The sequence below is a fragment of the Nothobranchius furzeri genome, chromosome 7, assembly GCF_043380555.1.
Source record: "Nothobranchius furzeri strain GRZ-AD chromosome 7, NfurGRZ-RIMD1, whole genome shotgun sequence".
In the NCBI taxonomy this organism is placed as follows: Eukaryota; Metazoa; Chordata; class Actinopteri; order Cyprinodontiformes; family Nothobranchiidae; genus Nothobranchius; species Nothobranchius furzeri.
Genome location: NC_091747.1, coordinates 60,664,674 through 60,683,428, shown reverse-complemented (window position 1 = coordinate 60,683,428; position 18,755 = coordinate 60,664,674). Strand labels below are relative to the sequence as shown.

General features: G+C 42.4%; 1 protein-coding gene across 1 annotated transcript in view; it reads left to right on the top strand.

Moving 5' to 3' along the window:
- The first annotated feature begins 11,159 nt into the window (after positions 1 to 11,159).
- LOC107383081 (cadherin-18) overlaps positions 11,160 to 18,755 on the top strand; it is a 164,207-nt gene continuing 156,611 nt past the window's right edge. Inside the window, exon 1 of the mRNA XM_070553262.1 lies at positions 11,160 to 11,521. The gene's annotated coding sequence lies outside the window, so the exon portion shown is untranslated. The remainder of the gene's footprint in view (positions 11,522 to 18,755) is intronic.

The window sequence follows — 18,755 nt, the reverse complement described above, 5'->3', positions numbered from 1 at the left end:
GGGTCCACAGGAAGAGCTTTCGTAATTAAAAAGAAAACAGAATCTGGTACACCACAAATGTATCCTTACAGGTTAATCTCTCGCAAACTAGTCCAAAGCAACACATTGTAATCAGAGTACCATTAGACACTCGTCGCCAATTAGACCCCCTGACAAAATGATTTACTGACATGTCATTAAAAACTCGTCAGGGAAATGGATATCATGCAGTGAAACGGCCCTTTGGATCAATACTCAAATAAGCTCTGAAGCGTCGTGCAGCTTGTCGTCAGGGAGAACCGCGGAAGTTTCCCCAGCCCTCATTAGCGGAATTGTGCTCTTCCTATTAGTGTCACATACAGTAGGTTTACCGGCTTTTGTTTTTGGTGGAACTTTACCTTTTGCTATGATTTTGTGAAGTTCTGTTTTGGTTTCCAGACATCGGCTGTTGCCCAGACAGGAATTAGAAGCTGTTCCTGCAGATAAGTAACCTAAAGAAGTTTTCACAGCACAGGCGCCAGATGCTTGACAGGAAGTCGGCTGTGATGCAGCCTCAGAAGGTTGTCAGTTGTGTGTGCAAGGTCGTGTCTTGTGTTTATACACAATGTTGCCACTGTGACACATGTGTTTATTCATTCACTGCCTCTGAATGGTATCTGCCGAACCTTTGATCTTATTGACATGCCAGGAAAGTGAGACTGAATGAGCTGCAGACTCACAGATGATCATGTAGTTCATAAAAAATAAATGGTTGTTGCATCACACGAAGCTTTTCCTACTCGCCTCTTTTATTTTTGGCATAAACTGTTCCAAACAAACTATATGTGTGTTGTATAAAACACTAAGTTTATTCAAGTCAAATCCCTCAAATATGAAGGTCTGGTGTTCCCCAAGGTTCTGTACTAGGTCCTCTTTCATTTATCATTTAGTTTTCCGTAAATTCAGAATCACTTTTTCCACTGCTATGCTGACGACACTCAGCTCTACTTTAACAATCCACATCTGGGCCCTCAGTCGGGCCTTTCCGCCACACATGTACGCATTGCATTACGTCATAGTACATAGCAATTAGCCGCCACCATAGTCAGTGGGTGTGTTTCCGCTAACTGAGTGACACTAATCATGCGTTCCAGTTGTCCTCTGAACTTGTTTTTCTTAAATAAGTTAGCCGGAAATTACGCAATGAACTCTAAATTCCAAGCCACGAGCTCGTAGGTTTCAGAGGACCCCAAGTTCTCAAATTTAAAGATGGCTTTGCCCAGCGCTACCAGGAAGTAGTGATCATCGTTTTCTCATTTATATGTTTTGTTTTCTCTCATTTTGCTATTTAACAACACGGGTAAGTTGTTTAATGTTGTTATGAATAGTTCTGTTTATGGTTTTAACTTTTCCTGGCGTGTATATTTTTACATTAGGTTTGTAATGTTTTTGGGTTGTATGTGGCAACTGTCAAAGGGCATGCGTGTCACTATTATTTAGATGCGGAAAATTCTTGGTTATAAAATTATTTTGGTTCAGCACTCAACAATACTGGTGGCATCCATTATTTTCCCGAGTTGAAAGCTGTAACACAAAACGAGCCCACTACATCATTTCCTGCGTGGAAAGTCCGCGTTCCGAGGACAACTGGAATGCACTATTAATAAGTGGCGCATTGTGGAAGCGTCCCAGAAACGTGGGGACACATTGCTGATATTTCGAGTCTATTTTTAGGTGCTACGCTTCCAGAATGCATCAAGGTCGGAAATTTAGATCAGGCCAGACAGGAAGTCAAATATGAAAGTAGTGTAAAACATCTTTTAATATTTTTCTAAATAAAAGCCTTGTGCAGATTTCCATTTGCTTAATCTGTATAAAAAAGTACGTGTGATGTGAAACATCTGTAGCCGATGTAAACAGAACTGTGAATACACCAAAGACCTTTTTGGATACATGCTGCCATTATTCTTGTTACTGTGTGAACTGTCAGAATCACATGTGGTCTTGCAACGTTCCCGTCATTCTGTGACCTTGCGGTGCCAGCCCATCCGTAAAATGCATCTGTTCTGTTTCAAGCAGCTTACACATCCAATGGAAAGCTGAGGTAACCCCTTCTCTTAGGTGTGTTCTTGCTGTGTCGTGGTTTACCTGTAGCTACAAAACAGGTAAACAAACTGTTTCTGTGTTTAAAAAAGAACGAAAGCATGGAATTAACCCCTTCTCTGATTGTTCTTAAGGATTCAAGGCATGATTCTCCTACTGAGTTGTCTTTTGCTGTGATATGAGCTTTAGTGTCTTCAAATGTACAAATGAAAAAGCCCACATTGTTGTTATTGTTGTTGTCAAGGTTCAAACCTTTCTCTTTTCTTGCATCTCATAATTAATTAAGTTATTTTCTCTGAGGCCGTTCTTAAGGTTTTCTATCTAGGACCTGAAAATCATCTCTTTGCAGCACATTGTCTCCTCTTTCTGTACAAACATGAAGCTACGTTGAAAATAGTCCGCTTTTGGGGGCTTTTAACCCCCCCGACACACACACACCCTCCCCCACCCCCACCCCTTCTTTGCTTCTGAAAATCATATTTTCTCTTTTTGAGGAATACAAAAATTATACTTTCTCACGTTTTCCCTGTGTGTGTGTGTGTGTGTGTGTGTGTGTGTGTGTGTGTGTGTGTGTGTGTGTGTGTGTGTGTGTGTGTGTGTGTGTGTGTGTGTGTGTTGCTGTGCTGCTGGTTTTATTCTTTTCATCATGCTTTAAGCGTTGATAGATTGATTGAGCTTCAGGGTTTGGACACATTTTTCATTTATTAATATTCTGCTCTGAAACTTGCATTTGAAAGCCTTTCTAGCACTCTTTATTTAGATTTTAATCAGGTTTTGAGGTAGACTTAACCCAGTCACAGGCTTCTTGCATGTTTTAAGGTGAGTTTTCAGTTTGATTATTGAAGAAATGATGGAGGAGTTTGGGCAGCTGCTTTGTCGTAGTTCCTTTCTTGTCCTTTCTGGCATTTATTATTTGTCTGCATTGTAAAAAGTACTGCTACTCAGCGAACACTACTCTAGATGGAAACATGTTTAGAATCTAAATTTTACTTTTTGTTTAAGTTACAGAATGAAAACCGACAGAATCATAAACAGAATAACTTTTTTTTTGGCCATTTTGCTTCCAAAAAGCCAGAAAAGTTTATAGAAAATAGCAAGAATTTCACTCTTTTCATTTGCATTTTAGATAAGTAATTAGAATTTCTGTGTGAAGCTAAAGGCTCTGTAGATGACCGGCTAGGTCTGATGGTGTGGTCTAATACAAGGGAAAAGAAAAGTTCTAACCTTAACATCTGGCAGTGATGTAAAAATCCAAATCTCGAGAGGTTTAATTCCCTTTTTTGGCATTTCAAGGGCTTGGGATGAAAACACCTGTGTGTAGTTTCAAGGAGAGCGTTTACTTTGTTTAACACACCGAGCACTTCCACTTTAGAGGGTTTTTGACGATGCATGCCAGCTCTGGATGTGGACCACAGACACAGTTGTGTTGGCAGAAAGAACTGGGTTTGGATGATAGATGAAGCTGAAGGCAGTGTGCTGAGGAGCTGACGCCTTCGAGGCCCTTGTCTCTCCATGCCCACTTCCTCCTGACTCTCATCACACTTCTCGTGTCCACATCTCCACGGCCCAATCCGTCTCCTCGGCAAGCTCTCTTTAGTTTATGGACCTGTGAGCCCCTTCGTCGTCCCTTTGTCCATCAGCCTCCATTCGCTCGGTGTCTCCTTCTCGCTCTAATTGATGGGTGAACACTAACAAGTCGCCCTGCCTCCATCTCTCCATCGTGTCCCAGTCCCAAGCGGCCCCTCTCCCTCACTCCTGTGCTTATCCTCCACCTCCACTCGTCCATTTCGCTGCTGTCTTCATTATTCATTTAGTTTTCCCTTTGGATCCAGAGATAGCAAAAGCATGGCTGAATTCATAAGCAGACTCAACAGCTGTCCCAAGGGCTGTGACGTGAACGAGGGTTGGGAAGAGAAGGAAGGAGGAAGCAGAAGAAAGAGACTGAGTCATCCGCAGAATGAAACAAAAAAAAGGAGAGAGAGAAAAAGTGTGACACTCAAAAATAATCCAGCCACTGTTGTGGAAAGTAGTTTTAAAACAGTGTTTGGACTTAAAAAACCTGAAAAGAAAAGTATGAATAGAGGAGTAGAAAGTGCTGGCTGCAGAAGGTGAGTGTGTTTAAACGTAGAACAGAAATCTGCCGAGGTGAGAAAATATCGCACCGGAGAAAATCGGATCCATCATTTTGCTTTTGGTCTTTTTGGATTCACTACGATTAATTTGGTACAAATTACTGGATCACTATGCGTTACGGATCATGATTTAAAAATAAATTCATAAAATGTTCTACTGTCTTTTTTCTTCTCTTTCATAAATGTGGCCGATTGAAACAACCTGAATATTTATCTCTTTTGGGTATTTTCCTCTTTCTGACTGTAACAAATTAACTTAATTTATAAGAAATGTACAATCTCAGCATTTTTCTGCAAATGCTCTGAAAACACAAGCATCAAAGTGTTTTTTTCTGCCGCTAAAGCAAATCCACGTTGACGTTAAAAGTTTGATTAAGCAGGATGTGGGCCCCAAGGCTCCGCCCACTCATCGGCCCTCAAACATAATTTAAGCATCAAATAACTGTAGAGAAATAGAGTGATGTAACGATCTAGAGTTGTATTTTAATATACTGTAAGTAGATCACTCGTTATAATCAGAAGAATAGGTTGTTTTTATCATCAGGGAGTTCATTTAACACTCTGTATTGACCTTGAGACAAGAAAAGAGAGAGTTGGGATCATTTAAGAATTTTATTATAAATTCTACAATCTATCAGGACTAACTCTGTGTTTTTTGGAAATGAATGTGATGTTCGATGTGTGTGTGTATGTGTGTGTGTGGTTGGTTCAGACTCCTTTGGCTGACGTCATTGAATCTGGTCGTCTTTGTTATGACTAGATATCACGAGGCTTATAAAGTGATGACATGAGCAGCTATTTTGCCGTGTACGTACCCAGTGGGGGCCTCCCAGGTAGATCAGAAAATGCCAGGTCTGAAGACCTCGGATGTGCGCTGGAGCTGGTCGAAACCGCGGTCACAGCGTTTCAAAGCCCGTCTGAAGGGTCGACCCAGGTAGTGATCGGCGGCGTCAGCAGGTGTTCTTATTTTGAAAGGATGTCGTCTGGTTGTTAAACGACGAAAATCTCCCGCTTCACAGTTCTTAGTTTAAAGAAGAAAACACATCTGGCCAGGCTGTGCTTCTCTTTAGGATGACGGTGAATAGAACTGAAGTCAAAATGGAACTGAGCTTAAAATGGCGTTGCCTTGTTTTATATCTCTGAATTGTTGATAAGTTTTAGTAAAGCGGATTGGACACTTTAAGTCAACAAGCCAGAGTATCTTGCGGCAGCCGAAAGCTCTGATTGGTTGGAACAATGTGTCATGCGTTTCTATGGAGATGAGGGTCAGTCTGTCTGTGCCGTAGTCCTGTTTTCATTAAACACATAAATCATGACAACTTTATTCCACAGATCATTCACTTGATTATTATTGATCAACATCTGTTTCGACTAGCTTTAATCACACATTAAGTACTATGATTATTGAAAAGCGTTCTTCTTCTCCTTCTGGCTCTTCTCCTGGAATGTAAACAGTCTGAGGAACACCCGACCTTGGCGTTTTCTACACGGGTGTTACTGTGTACAGGGGCAGCTGTGTGGAGCTGAAAATAATGAACTTCATAACGTTACATAACTAATAGCAGCTAAACGTGTTAGAGAAATGAACTAGAGCTACACAAAAACTAGAGGAGTCTACGTCAGGAAAATGTTCCATTCATTTACACGGAGGGGCGGGGCTTAACATGTACACTGCAGCCAGCTTCCACAGGGTGTTTGTGTTGTTTCAGCTTTAACTTGTCTGTGTTTAGATATGAGTGGAGCTCACAGACGTCTGTGACTTTATAAAAGACACACAACGCCATTATCTGTGGCCGCAAAAGATCTCCCACATCACACAAGGATGGGCAGAGTAGACTAAACTAACATTTCTAAATAAAAAGAGAGCCGGATATGTCTAGCGGCAGACAAGAGCAGGTTGAAAAATGTCTTGCGGGAAAAGTAACGACACGACAATACAACTGTGACTGAAGGAGCACAAAGATACGCAGGAAGATTTGTATCAGTCTCGGGGAATTATGGGTTTGGAGGTGGTGAGTGTACGAGGAGACGGTGGGGACTGAGGGACAAATCTGTCCGTGTTAACAAGTCTATTAAATAAGTAAACACAATATAAACACACAATAGTAAATAAACTAGAGATGTGATTGCAATGATGGCAGGATAGCCCAGAAAAGGGCGGTGCCCTCTGCTGTCCTGGTGGAGAGTTGCTTCACAACTCTGACACACCACAGAGAAGCATGAAGGAGAACATCTCAGTAAATACGTGTGTGTGTGAGTGCAAACTAACAGAAAAGTAGAAACCTGGCTTTACGGAATATGGAAACCCCAAATTCAAAATTAAATCAGAATATTGTGAAATGTTTAGCATCAACGTGTCATACTAATCAGCTAATTGATCCAGAACACAGGCAAAGAGTCCCTGAGCCTTTAGGTGGTCTCTCAGTCTGACTTCAATCACTGATGGACTTTTGGACACCAGTGGACATCACGGTCTCGTTTTTTAGTTTCACCTGTATTCTGAAGAGTCCACATGGACATAAACACGTATTTTTTAATCTGGCATGTTTTCTTCCACAGAGATCAATTTGACCATAAATGTGATCTAGCAAATCTTCTTTTTTTGTTTTGTGTAAATATGTAAATATCAATTAATCGATAAAACCTGTTAAATTAAAAAAAAAAAAGAACAAAGAAGGAACATTTCTTTAAAAATGGTTAAAAAATGTATTGGAAATTTTGTTGATATTCCTTTTGTGATTTATTTGTTAAAATTAGTTTAGTAATTTTTCCAAATGAAAACTTCCCATCTTTTTTCAGTAATTTAAGAATATCAAACCCTTAAGCTGGGAACAAACAAACAGCCACGTTTGCAGGAATCCAAACAAAATCTGTATTTTCAAAAGACAACCTAGGGATTTTCCATTCTGTCTGGAGACAAATTCAAATAAATACCGGACCAAACAAACAGCTTCAACGATTTTCCGATGATGGAATTAATTATCTCACCCGTCCAATGGAAACAAAAAGAATCAATGTAATTTCTCTGACGCATCCCCTAAACCCTCTGCGAGCACATCTTTGAGCACACTGATGTGCTCTTCTCATTCAAAGATTTCTTAAAATGAAGCTTCTTTGCAAAGATTTCATCCAAATGTAAAAAAGTGGCACGTTCTTTTCTTTTTGGTCAAAGCTAGACAAGCAAATTAAGCTTGTGCATCTTCAGACTTGCGCTCTTTAGATGTTGACCTCACTCCTCCAGCTTTTTCTGAACTCGTTCCAGTAATTGGTGGCCATGCTTTGCTGATGGCACTGTTAAGATCGTGGATGATAAAAGTAACACTGAACTCCTAGTGACTCAGATATCTCCACCAGCAAACTGAAAGACACTCCTTGTTTGTAAGAGACCTTTTCTTTCTCGGCGTGTCTGGATTATTTTTAAAGCTTTTGAAGCAGAACCCTGATTTCCATCTTCATTAATCATGAGAAAGGCAGCAGCCACAAGCTCGTGTGTAAGGTGTGGGATGTGAAAGAGCACATGCAGCTAGCTCCCATGGTTCAGAGAATATCTGTCTTTGCTTATTATTTTGATCCGCTGACACGGTCATTATTTTCTATTTGGACTTGAAATTACTCAAGCGCATATTTCCTTTTACTTAAGAAAAAAAGAGAAGTATTTTCCTTTTCCTCAAAGAACTGCATGGTTAATCAGATCTTCGGTTCGCCATGTGCACTTCACTAAATAATTAGTGTTTTAATTTTTCTATAGGACGTAAACCAAACTTACCTACTACTAACTTAGATGGATACATGTAATTTAATCATGTTTTAGGTTAAATAAGTTAACCTGAACTGGGTTTTAGGCATCTCTGTGTTTGCTCATTTGGATCACTTGTTACATCCTCATGAGTCCTGAAGTCAGCGGTGTCTAGTCCTGGTCCTTGGGAGCCACTATGTTGATCTTTTAGAGAAGGGGTGGGCAATTCTGGTGCTCGAGGGCCACTACCCAGCAGGTTTTAGTCATTTGCCTGCTCCAACATACCCGAGTCCTGGATGGATCACCTGTTCAGCAGCTCATCAGGCTTTGCAGCAGCCTGTTAATCACCAGCAGAATCAAACCAGGTGCGTTTAAGCTGACGAAAGAAAAAAAACCTAAAACCTGCCGGATAGTGGCCCTGGAGAACCAGGATTGCCCACCCTTGATTTAGAGCAGGGGGCGGGAACCTTTTCGGCTGAGAGAGCCATGAAAGCAAAATATTTTGAAATGTATTTCCCTGAGAGCAATATATATATATATATATATATATATATATATATATATATATATATAGTTTTTGTTTGTTTGTTTTTAACACCGAATACAACTAAATGTGTGCAATTTTAAATAAAACCAACATTTTCTCATCTTCTCCAGCTCATTGACGCCAAAAAAGCCCTTTTTTGTCACTTAAGTACGAAAAGGTTTTTTTTTCCCTTTTCTGACTGAAGATCCCAATGCAGCGTTCAACTGATGCGATGGGATGTCCGTAGCCGGGGCACCAAACAAGCTCATTGTACCGCACCTGAACCTTATCTTCTTGTTATTTAACCTTCCCCTCACCCCTATCCTAACCTTGACCATCTTGCTAGCTAACACTTTACCCTTACAGTGACCAAGCGTTTGTTTCCCACATAAAATTAGTCGGGTATGGACCAAGGCAACGCGAGGGGGAGGTTTCAACTACCACGGTGGAGGTTAGAAGTAGAGGGTATTTGTAACCTCCCCCTTGCCAGATGGTATGTTCTAACGTTCCGCTAGCCTGGGCGGCAAATCCAAAAATTCACAGTCAGAATGCATGGGAAACAAACACTTGGTCACTGTTGATGGAGAAGAATTGGTTTTCGCTGACATCACTTCTTAAAATCATAGCTGCCTTATAAGTAAAACACCTGTTCCTTCATTAAAATGCAAGTGCTATCCTGTGTCAGACTTCCCGTCTCAACAGGGAGGATAACGACCTTCCTCAGACCACGCTGGTTTGTGTTATCAGTTATACTCCCATGGGAAACAGAATGTTGACCGAATGCACCTGGTTTTGTATGATTGAGTTGTGGCATTGTTTTTACTCCCTACATTAAACAGCTTTCCACCTGAATCTCTATGGAGAAGTTTAGGAATGTGATGCGATGTGTTGTGTGTGCTTGCTAATAAAAACCCTGAGAGAACGGATGTTCTCTGAGAGATCCTGTGAACCATGCTTGGGTGTGTATTCATTTCATGTCTCCACTTTGCAAAGTAAAATTGAATAATAATATTGCTCTAATCCTCTGTGCGTTTGACTTCTCTTAAGGTGACCTGGTTTTATTAAAAAATAAGCCAACAACTGTAAGAGTAACGTTTTAGGTAGCAAGAGGGTTAAGGTTAGCATGAGCGTGAGGTTATAAATAGCAAAACGTTAAGGTTTAGGTGCGGTTAAATTAGCTGGTTCGGTGCCGCAGCAGCGGACGTCCCATCGCATCAGTTTTACGCTGCATTAAGATCTGCAGTCACGAAGGACACAACCCCCTTTTCGTACATACGTGACGAAAAAGGGCACTTTTGGCGTCAGGGGGTGTGACGCGGAGGGTAGCTGACCAAGCGTTTGTTTTTGACGCGCTGGGAGTGAGAATGTGTTGCTTAAACATGTGCGGTGGAAAATGGATGGATGTTAAAATGCATGAGAATGTTTTTTATGTTTAACACTGTGGTTTCTGTGAATTATCTGAGAGCCATATGCAGTCATCAAAGGAGCCACATACGGCTCGTGAGCCATAGGTTCTGGACCCCTGATTTACCCCAAAATCCCACTATCTCCGCTCTGCTCCGCCCCCGCTTTCTGCTGCCCGCTCGCTTCCGAACTCAAATTATACTGTACCCGCTCTACAACGGCTCCGCTCCGGTGCGGAGACCTGAGGTGCGGGAACAGGCATGCGCAGGATTTTCGAAATCTTGCGATACAGTCCGAGCAATAAACGCGGAAGTTAGATCCAAACACCCGTTGTGTGGGAGAAGCATCGAAATGAACTGTTTAATCTGCTCATCATTTGTGTTGAGAGATCAGCAGTGTTTGGATCAACAAAGGGTGACTACTTTGATAGTAGAAACTGTATTTATGGCAGATCCGCGCCTGAATCCTCTGCATGGGTACGCTCACACCGCTTGGTATTAATGTTAATGAAGGATTATCAATAATAATATAGGTCCATCAAATCCAGAAATACATTTGTAAATGGCCTGTATTATTATAGCATCTTCTTAGGGTTCTTCAACCCCCCAAAGCGCTTGACAACACAGTCATCCACCCATTCACACAAACACTAACAGGCTGCTGATGATGAGCTACAATTTAGCCACAGCTGCCCTGGAGCACACCGACAGAAGCGCGTCGGCCGTTCACAGGCACCGTTGGTCCTTCCAACTTTGAGTGCTGCTAGTTAATTTGATTGACAGCTGCTGTCCATCGCCATCTTCAGTCTCCATCAGAGCAGCTCAATATAAAGACAAGTTGGGTTCAGGCTGCAGCCAACGGCTCAGCACGCTATTATCATAATACACGGCTACAAGCCAGCTTGCTGTGGATTTGCTTTGCAGAATTGACGTAAATAATTCCTTTTATGTCTGTTATGGTGAAAGTGGCATTCCCATGAGTAGCTGTCTGTAGGCTGCTCTGATTTAATGCTCTGATTAAATACCTGTGCTTGAAGCTTGTTTTGGGAAGGAATTTCAACCCTTCACATCAAATAATTTATTCAAAACTGTGCATCAAAATGATCAAAACGTTTTATTAAAAGCGTTTAAATGTCATTTCATGACGCACACTTCTGGTGCCATTCAGGTTTCTGTTGCTGTTCATAGGGAAGATGTGGAGTTTGGAGATATGAGAGAAAGTGAGAGGGATCACTTCCTGATTCCAATATTTGATAATCACGTGTTACCGGGGAACGACGGGATCTGTCAGAGAGAAGAGGATCCGAGCGGTGAGGATGAACTGAAAACCCACCAATCGGTGCGCCACGCTCGGCCCGAGCCACCGCAGCCGCTCCACGGGAGAACGCGCGCGCACTCATTGGCTCGCTCGTCCACCCCTTCGCGTGCGCACGCACGCACATGAGGAGGAGAGGAGAGAGGAAGAGTGTGGGCTCTCCGCAAGCCGAGCAGAGGCGCTTTACCCCGGTGAGGACGGCAGGGGTTGAGGGAAGAACCTGACAGAGACGAAAAAATTAAAACTAAAAAAACCCATCAGAAAAGCGGAAAATAAGGACCAAACTCTGGCACGTTCACTAGCCATTCAGCTGCTGGCATGTGTGTTCAGATGGGTGCACGCGGACAGGTAAGAGAAAAGAAGTTTGGAGGATTTTTCTTTGCTGTGTTGTAAGTTGAGATTTGCTTTAGACCTGTGCGCGTGTTCGGAGACGGGCGTGTGCCTCCGCAAATTCTCTGCTGAGTGCAACAATACCGGAATGGGCTGAAAGGATGGAAGTCCTGCGCGTGAGCAGCGAGTTTTGGACCTGAGACATTCAAGGAAACGACGGAAACGCAGAGATGGGCGCGATAAGTGGAAAAGTGCGCACCAGTTCTGTCTTTGTTCCGCTGTAATGAGCGCATTTGCGCGCCTGTGTTACTCCAGGGGTGTTGCGCGCAACGCGATAGACATGCTGCATGACAGAGTGGGAGTTTCAGGCTGCCCGATCCCTAATGCCGCACCGAAGCCAGGCTGAAATGTACGCGCACTGCAGGAAACAGGAGTCCACTCAGGCTGCAGCCTCTTGTAGTTTTTTTTTTATGTTGATGAGAGAAAAAGAGCTGAAGCTGACGAACCTGCATGGTGTCATCAGAATCCTGTGAAATTCTGACAGTTGTTGAGTGGGTAAAATACGAGGGAAGTGTCAGTTTCCCTGCTGCCCTGGTTAATGCTGCATCGACTCCGTTCTTCCCAGCTCAGAGCGGACTGGTGTGCATCCTTTAAAAGAAATAATTATCATTCAGGTTTGGACTGAACTGCTGAAGAAAAGAACAAGGATCTCTGTGCTTTCCTTGCTCGCATATCTGTATGTGGGGATAGTTAACCGCTGCACATGAATCCCAAATCCTGTTTACTTCTCTGACTACAAAGACAGTGGCGAGGCTGAAGCTGGATGTTTTTCTTTCCTTTAATTGGAGCCTTGGGACGTTTTTAGGGCTCCCCATTCCAGCTAATTACAGTAACCACTTGGACTGGATTAGAGAAACAGAAACAGTTTATCAGTGTCATTATCACCCATATGAACTGTGTATTACTTGATTGATGGTGGGAAATTAAACATTTCTGGCTCTTAATCCCCCCCCCCCCCCAATAAATCATGGGTAAACTGTGATCAACCATTAATGGTAAAATCAGTTCCACCTACCACACCCAGACCTGATTACTGTCAGACCTATGGTTAATAAGTCATAGGCTAAAATATCTCAGAAAGCAACACATCACGCCCCCTCCTGATGAAATATAATAATGAACTAACCCAAAACATCTGATGCACTGCAGATCTCACTTGGCTTAGGTTAGGCAGGGACTAGACTAATTAGACTAAACGTTGGTGAAGGTTCTCAGTCATCCAGGTTACGGTAATCTATACCCCCCCCCCCACCCCACCCCCTTAATTAGACTAGAGCGGACATTTCTGAACTTGGGTATTTTGTTACATCTGAAGTTTACCAAAATTAGCATACCCACAGTCAAGCATGGTGGTGGTAGTGTGGTGATCTGTGCCTGCTTTGCTGCTTTGGACTTGGACCACCTGCTGTAACTGATAGAACCATGAATTCTGCTCTCTAGCAGGAAGCCCTGAAGGAGAATATCTGACCTTATGATTTTAAATGGGGCGGTCATGCTGTAAAACACTCCAACGTTGCTGAATTACAACAAATTCTGCAAAAAAGAAAAGAAAAAAAAAAGAATTAGCCAGAAATCCTCCACAGTGATTGGAGAGGTTGCTGCAGCAGCTAGCAGTCCGTTTAGGACCACATTTGTTTGGGTAAAGGGGACACAACTCTGCATATAGTTGAATTACCTGTTCAGCATGTCCTCGGGATCCTGCGGAAACCTGCTAATCTCCTTTTAATTCAAGACTGCTGTGTTGAAGCAGGGCAGAGTGAGCCAAACATGGGAGTGAAATGTGTTTGTTCTCACTCCAGAACAAAACCATCTGAGCATGTTGAAAAGGAATTATATCAAATTAAGGTCAAACCTGAATTTAACACAATAGGAGAATGAATTAGTCATCAAACAAGCAGATCTGTGTCAATCAAATGTTGATGGTTCCTTTTATGTCAAATGCATCACACATTAGAGCTCTACATGGCCTGGAAAATGAAGAAATCTGCTCTAAAATGCCTTCAGTGTTTTACCAGTGAGCTGAAGCTGTCTTCTCTCTTTTTAACATATTTGGTGGTATTTATAAACATCTCCTCTTTTACCCAAGTGTGTGTTCAATAAACAGTATTTGACTTAACAGATGAACTAACCATCCCAGGCTGAACATGGAAAAAAACATAAATAAACTTGTGCCAAATGTAGAAGCCTTCTGACCATCAGCATGTTCATGGTGTCAAAGTGAATCCAGGACGCCGTTCTAAAGGAACCCAACGAGTCGGTGCTCGAGTTTACGAGGTGTACTGATCAGCTGCCCAATCTAGTCTGGCAAGTGTAACATTTGGGAATAGCAGCATATGTAGGCCACGGCCCACCAGCTGCACTAAAAAACATGTTGAAGCTTAAAGAACAAGTCACTCCAAATCAACATTTTTTTTGCTGATAAACTATATAAATGAGTGTCTGATCGTGCTGTAGACACCTGTAGTCAATAACTCAGCATTTTAGTGAATCTTAGTTAAAATTAAAGTATTCTGCCTAAAACTGTCAGCGATGCACCGTTGTCAGGCAAAAACTGCACTGCATTCGAATTTAAATCTGCCATCGCTATTGGCTAGAAGGTACACTATGATGTTAGATGGTAAATTATGATGTCACAATGTTGTGAATGTGTGTGTATTTGTTAGCAGCTCCGCCCTCTCGGTCTGCTAGGCAACAGCATTTTGTTGCATTTTTCAAACAGGAAGTGTGAGTTGAGTAAGAATCTGGTAGGGGGTGACTTGCTCTTTAAGAAGCGACGGATTAAGTTAACGCCAAACAGATGATTCTTAAAAAGAGAGAAATCTAAATGTGTTACGGTTAAAATGATGGGAAGGAAAATGCTGGTAATTTAAAAACATGGGAACAATAATAAAGAACTAGAATTTGATTCATTTTCTCAGCCCTACAGTGACTTACTAGAAAACACACAAATCATTCTTGGAGTAGCCAGACAGAAAATAATCATTTACCCTTTGGAAGTCCAGATAACCAGTTAGTTCTTCTAACGGTGGCTCTCCGTCTATAAACATGATGGAGTACCTCCCTACACACTCAGGTCATCACCTGAGTGTGTAGGGATCCCGAGCTGATCTGGAGATGCTCTGAACTGACAAAGAGCTCCCACTGACACACTTGGTTCATATATTAGTGCATGTCTGTCTGGAATCATGGATTCTTTTGGCTTGAAGGAGTTTGAGGGTTAATGGCACCATTGTCAGTGTCGGGAAGCGGTGCTTGTTTCATCTGCACAGAGGCTTTCATGTGTGGATGAGACACTGATGCAGATATTGTGATAACCCCATGCAGACTTGACTGTTTTAATCACTTTATTCCCTGTTTGACATCAGTGGCAAGTACCCTGAGGTGTTGTGTCAACTCAAGTGTGAACAAAGTGTGCATCTATCAGTCTCACATTAGGGTGTACTTGAAGCAGAGCAAACATCCTCACTGGTCTAAATGGCTTAGCATGACGGCAGAAAAATGGTCATTTGCAAAATGATGTCGAATTAAAGGTTCACATTTGGTTCCTTGAAAATATCAATTGGCTCTTAGGCTGTTGTGTTTGCTTTCTAATGGGCCATTCCCATCTGTACCGGGTCGGCCCGGGCCGGATAGCGTAGGTTGTTTACATATCTGGGTGGCCTGGTATTTTTCCGGGCCAACCAAGGCTCATTCTCAGCCCTCTTCTCGAGGGGGTCTGCTTCAGGCCGACCAGGGCCAACACACCCACTGCTGACAGCAAATTCACACCTTCCATTAGAGCAAGCCTCTGATTGGTGGGTAGAATCAGCCCACATGGGCTTAAGACAAGGATGTGTGGAAACAACCGGGCCAGGCTGGGGCCGACTGGGGCTACCCGGCCTGTGCCGACCTGGTACAGATGGGAATGGCCCATAAGGCTACTAATGTGGTCTAGAAAGGATCAAACCTTTTTAATCACCATCTTAGAACAATTGTTTGTGCTTCATCTTTACAGGTGAAACTAGAAGAATTAGAATGTGGTGCAAACGTCCATTTATGCCAGTAATCCAGCCCAGACTGAGAGACCACCTAAAGGCTCGGGAACCCCCTGCAGGTTTTCTGGATTCATTAGCTGATCAGAGTGCTACACTTTGAGTCTCTAGAATATTGAACCTTTTCACATTATTCTGATGGTCTGAGATTTAGAAGTTGGGGTTTTCATACGCTGTGAGCCATACTCACCACTATTATAACAAATAAAGGCTGAGATATCTGGCTTTGCATGGAATGAGTCTGTCTCACAGATTAGTTTCACCTTTGAGTTGAATCACTGAAAAAAAAATACTTTGCACCAGATTCAATCTCCAGATCATGGTGTGTTTTTAATGAACCAAACTTGACAAGGAGAAAACAGATTTGAGCTAAAGCCTCAACATTCATCCAAGCCTCCTTTCATGCCATATGTCCAACGTAGACGGGCTGGAGTTACAACCGTTTTGGCAAAACTTGGAAAAAAATATTTGCAAGTTTTCACAACGTTTTGTGCACGGCTGGGCGATATGGCCTCAAATCTATATTGTGATATAATCTGAAGCATGTGCGGTAACGATATATATTGCAATACTGTTATTGCGATGGGGCGACGGTGGCACAGGAGTTAAGTGCTCGCCCCATAATCAGAAGGTTGCTGGTTCGTGTCCCGCTCAGTCTGTCACTGTCGTTGTGTCCTTGGGCAAGACACTTAACCCACGTTGCCTGCTGGTGGTGGTTGGAGGGACCGTTGGCGCCAGTGTTTGGCAGCCTCGCCTCTGTCAGTGCGCCCCAGGGCAGCTGTGGCTACATTGTAGCTCATCCCCACCAGTGTGTGAATGTGTGTGTGAATGGGTGAATAACTGATTGTGTTGTAAAGCGCCTTGGGGGGTTCCAGGACTCTAGAAGGCGCAATATCAAATACAGGCCATTTGTATTTTTTCCTCTGTTTATATATGTCAAAATGACGTGCTTTTAAATATCCTCATCCTCATATATGCCACATGAGGCATATTGGCCTCCTCCTCCGCCCACTCCATGCAGTCACTGCCATTCTGTTGCCCCAATGTCAGCAGGGTGCACATCTTAGTGATGTCATGTGTTATCGCGATATCGCAGTATTGCGATATAGCCAAAAATACCCAATTTTATATCCTTTCTACCTTATATCGTTTATATTGCCCACCCCTAACTGAGCTACATAGACATCACAATGTAGTTCAAGACTATTATTTATGTTTTTTATTTGACTTGGTTTCAGCCATGGACAGGAACAGCAGTAGCTCAGGAGCGAGTTGTCCGGTAAACCGAAGGTTGCAGGTTCGATCCCGGCTCCGTCCAGATACTGCTGCTGTTGTGTCCTTGGGCAAGACACTTAACCCGCCTTGCCTGCTGGTGGTGGTCGGAGGGACCGGTGGCGCCAGTGCTCGGCAGCCTCGCCTCTACCAGTGCACCCCAGGGCAGCTGTGGCTACATGGTAGCTCATCCCCACCAGTGTGTGAATGGGTGAATGACTGTGTTGTGAAGCACCTGGGGGGTTGTCGAACCCTAAGAAGGTGCAAAACAAATACAGGTCATTTACCATTTTTGTGTTCTCCAAACTCATCCTGTATTGGATTGACACCAAGAGTTGAAGAAAATGGTTTGTCAAAGTTCTCGCTCAGTTAGTTAATGCTCAAATTGACTTTTACCCTTGGCCTCAGTAAGCATTAGCCCATTATCTGTAAAATTAACTGGTAGGAGCAATTTTGTGTTGTTTGTTGTTGATTTGCTGTGGTTACCATCTTGAAATTTCCACGAGTTTATAACAAGGTTTTAGGGAAAATTTTTACCCAAAGTCTAACTCTTGGGTTTTGTGTTGGAGATGACTTTCAGCAGTTGTGACACCAAATCTGAGCCCATTCCCTTGAACATTTATCGTGTTATTGCCTTTTTTATTTCCTTTGGTGGCCGTCTTTAGTTGGGTTTACTACAAAAGCTAGAGTTTTGGGTGTATGTCCAATTATTACTCAGAGATTAAAATCTATTCAGTGGTGCGTGGTCGATTTTGCTTACAGATTCTTGCAAAGCTTTAGACTTTTGACAGCAGGTGATTAAAAGAAAAATAAGCATCTGTTGTAAACTGTAAATAAGCTTTCTTTACATTCTATTCCAAAGCAAGCTTAAACCAAACAAGGTGCATCCAGGATTCATGGTCCATGCTGCAATGGCTCACCCCAGGCGTCTACAACGAGGCCAATACAGCTTCAGTCATATCACTCTGAGACTAGACAGGTGCGAGAATAGTGGATTACTGTAACAACAGCACAGTCAAAAGGCTTTTTAAAAGATGAATCACGCTTTCCTCCAAACATGAGCAATCTCTCTCCATCTAGCAAACAGAAAGCGGTCATTGACTGGCTCTGTCTGGCTGTCAGAGCGTACAGTGCCAGGGATTTTATTCCAGAGAGAATGAAAGCTTTTGAAAAGGCAAGCGCTGATCAGCGATGCCATCTTTCTTTAAATCCAGTATGTGGCAAGGTGAAATAATCTCTTAATCCGAATGCAGCCGTGTGATGTTATTGTGTGGCTTTTAGACATAAATGATGCATGAAATTTCGGTGTTAGATTTTTTTTTTGACATGTTGTCGTGATGGGAATGTCTGCCGTGCTCACGGGAAAAAGAGTGAACACCTCGAGTGTGAAATGTGCACAAAATAGTGTTTTTGGGAGGTTGCAGGATATGCATTCATCTGTTTGGGATAAGGTGACGAGGAACCAGACAGCTGGTTCAGTGTTTCTGATCAGTTTTGTTTATTCTGCCTCATCACTGCTTCAGCATCAGCAGCCAGCATGACTGATTTGGCTCTGATTGGGCTTCTTTCAGGCTTTTCTTGCTAAAAAATACTTTTAAAAAAAGAGATATACAGGTTTTTCCTTTGATACTTGAATATTTTATAATTAAAACCTTAGTTTTATTTTGTTCTTTTTACAAAACATGGCTTCCTGTTCTGTAGTTTTTAGATTAAATGCTTACTTTTATCATAGTTTTAAACTATGTATGTTACAGTGAGCGTCTGATAAAATTGTTTTCTATTTGTGTTCAGTCAACTAAACTGTTGACAAAAATCTAATCAGTTATTGTCCTGTCAATTAATTAAAAATCAATTGGTGGCCATTTAATCAACTGGCTTAACAATTATGC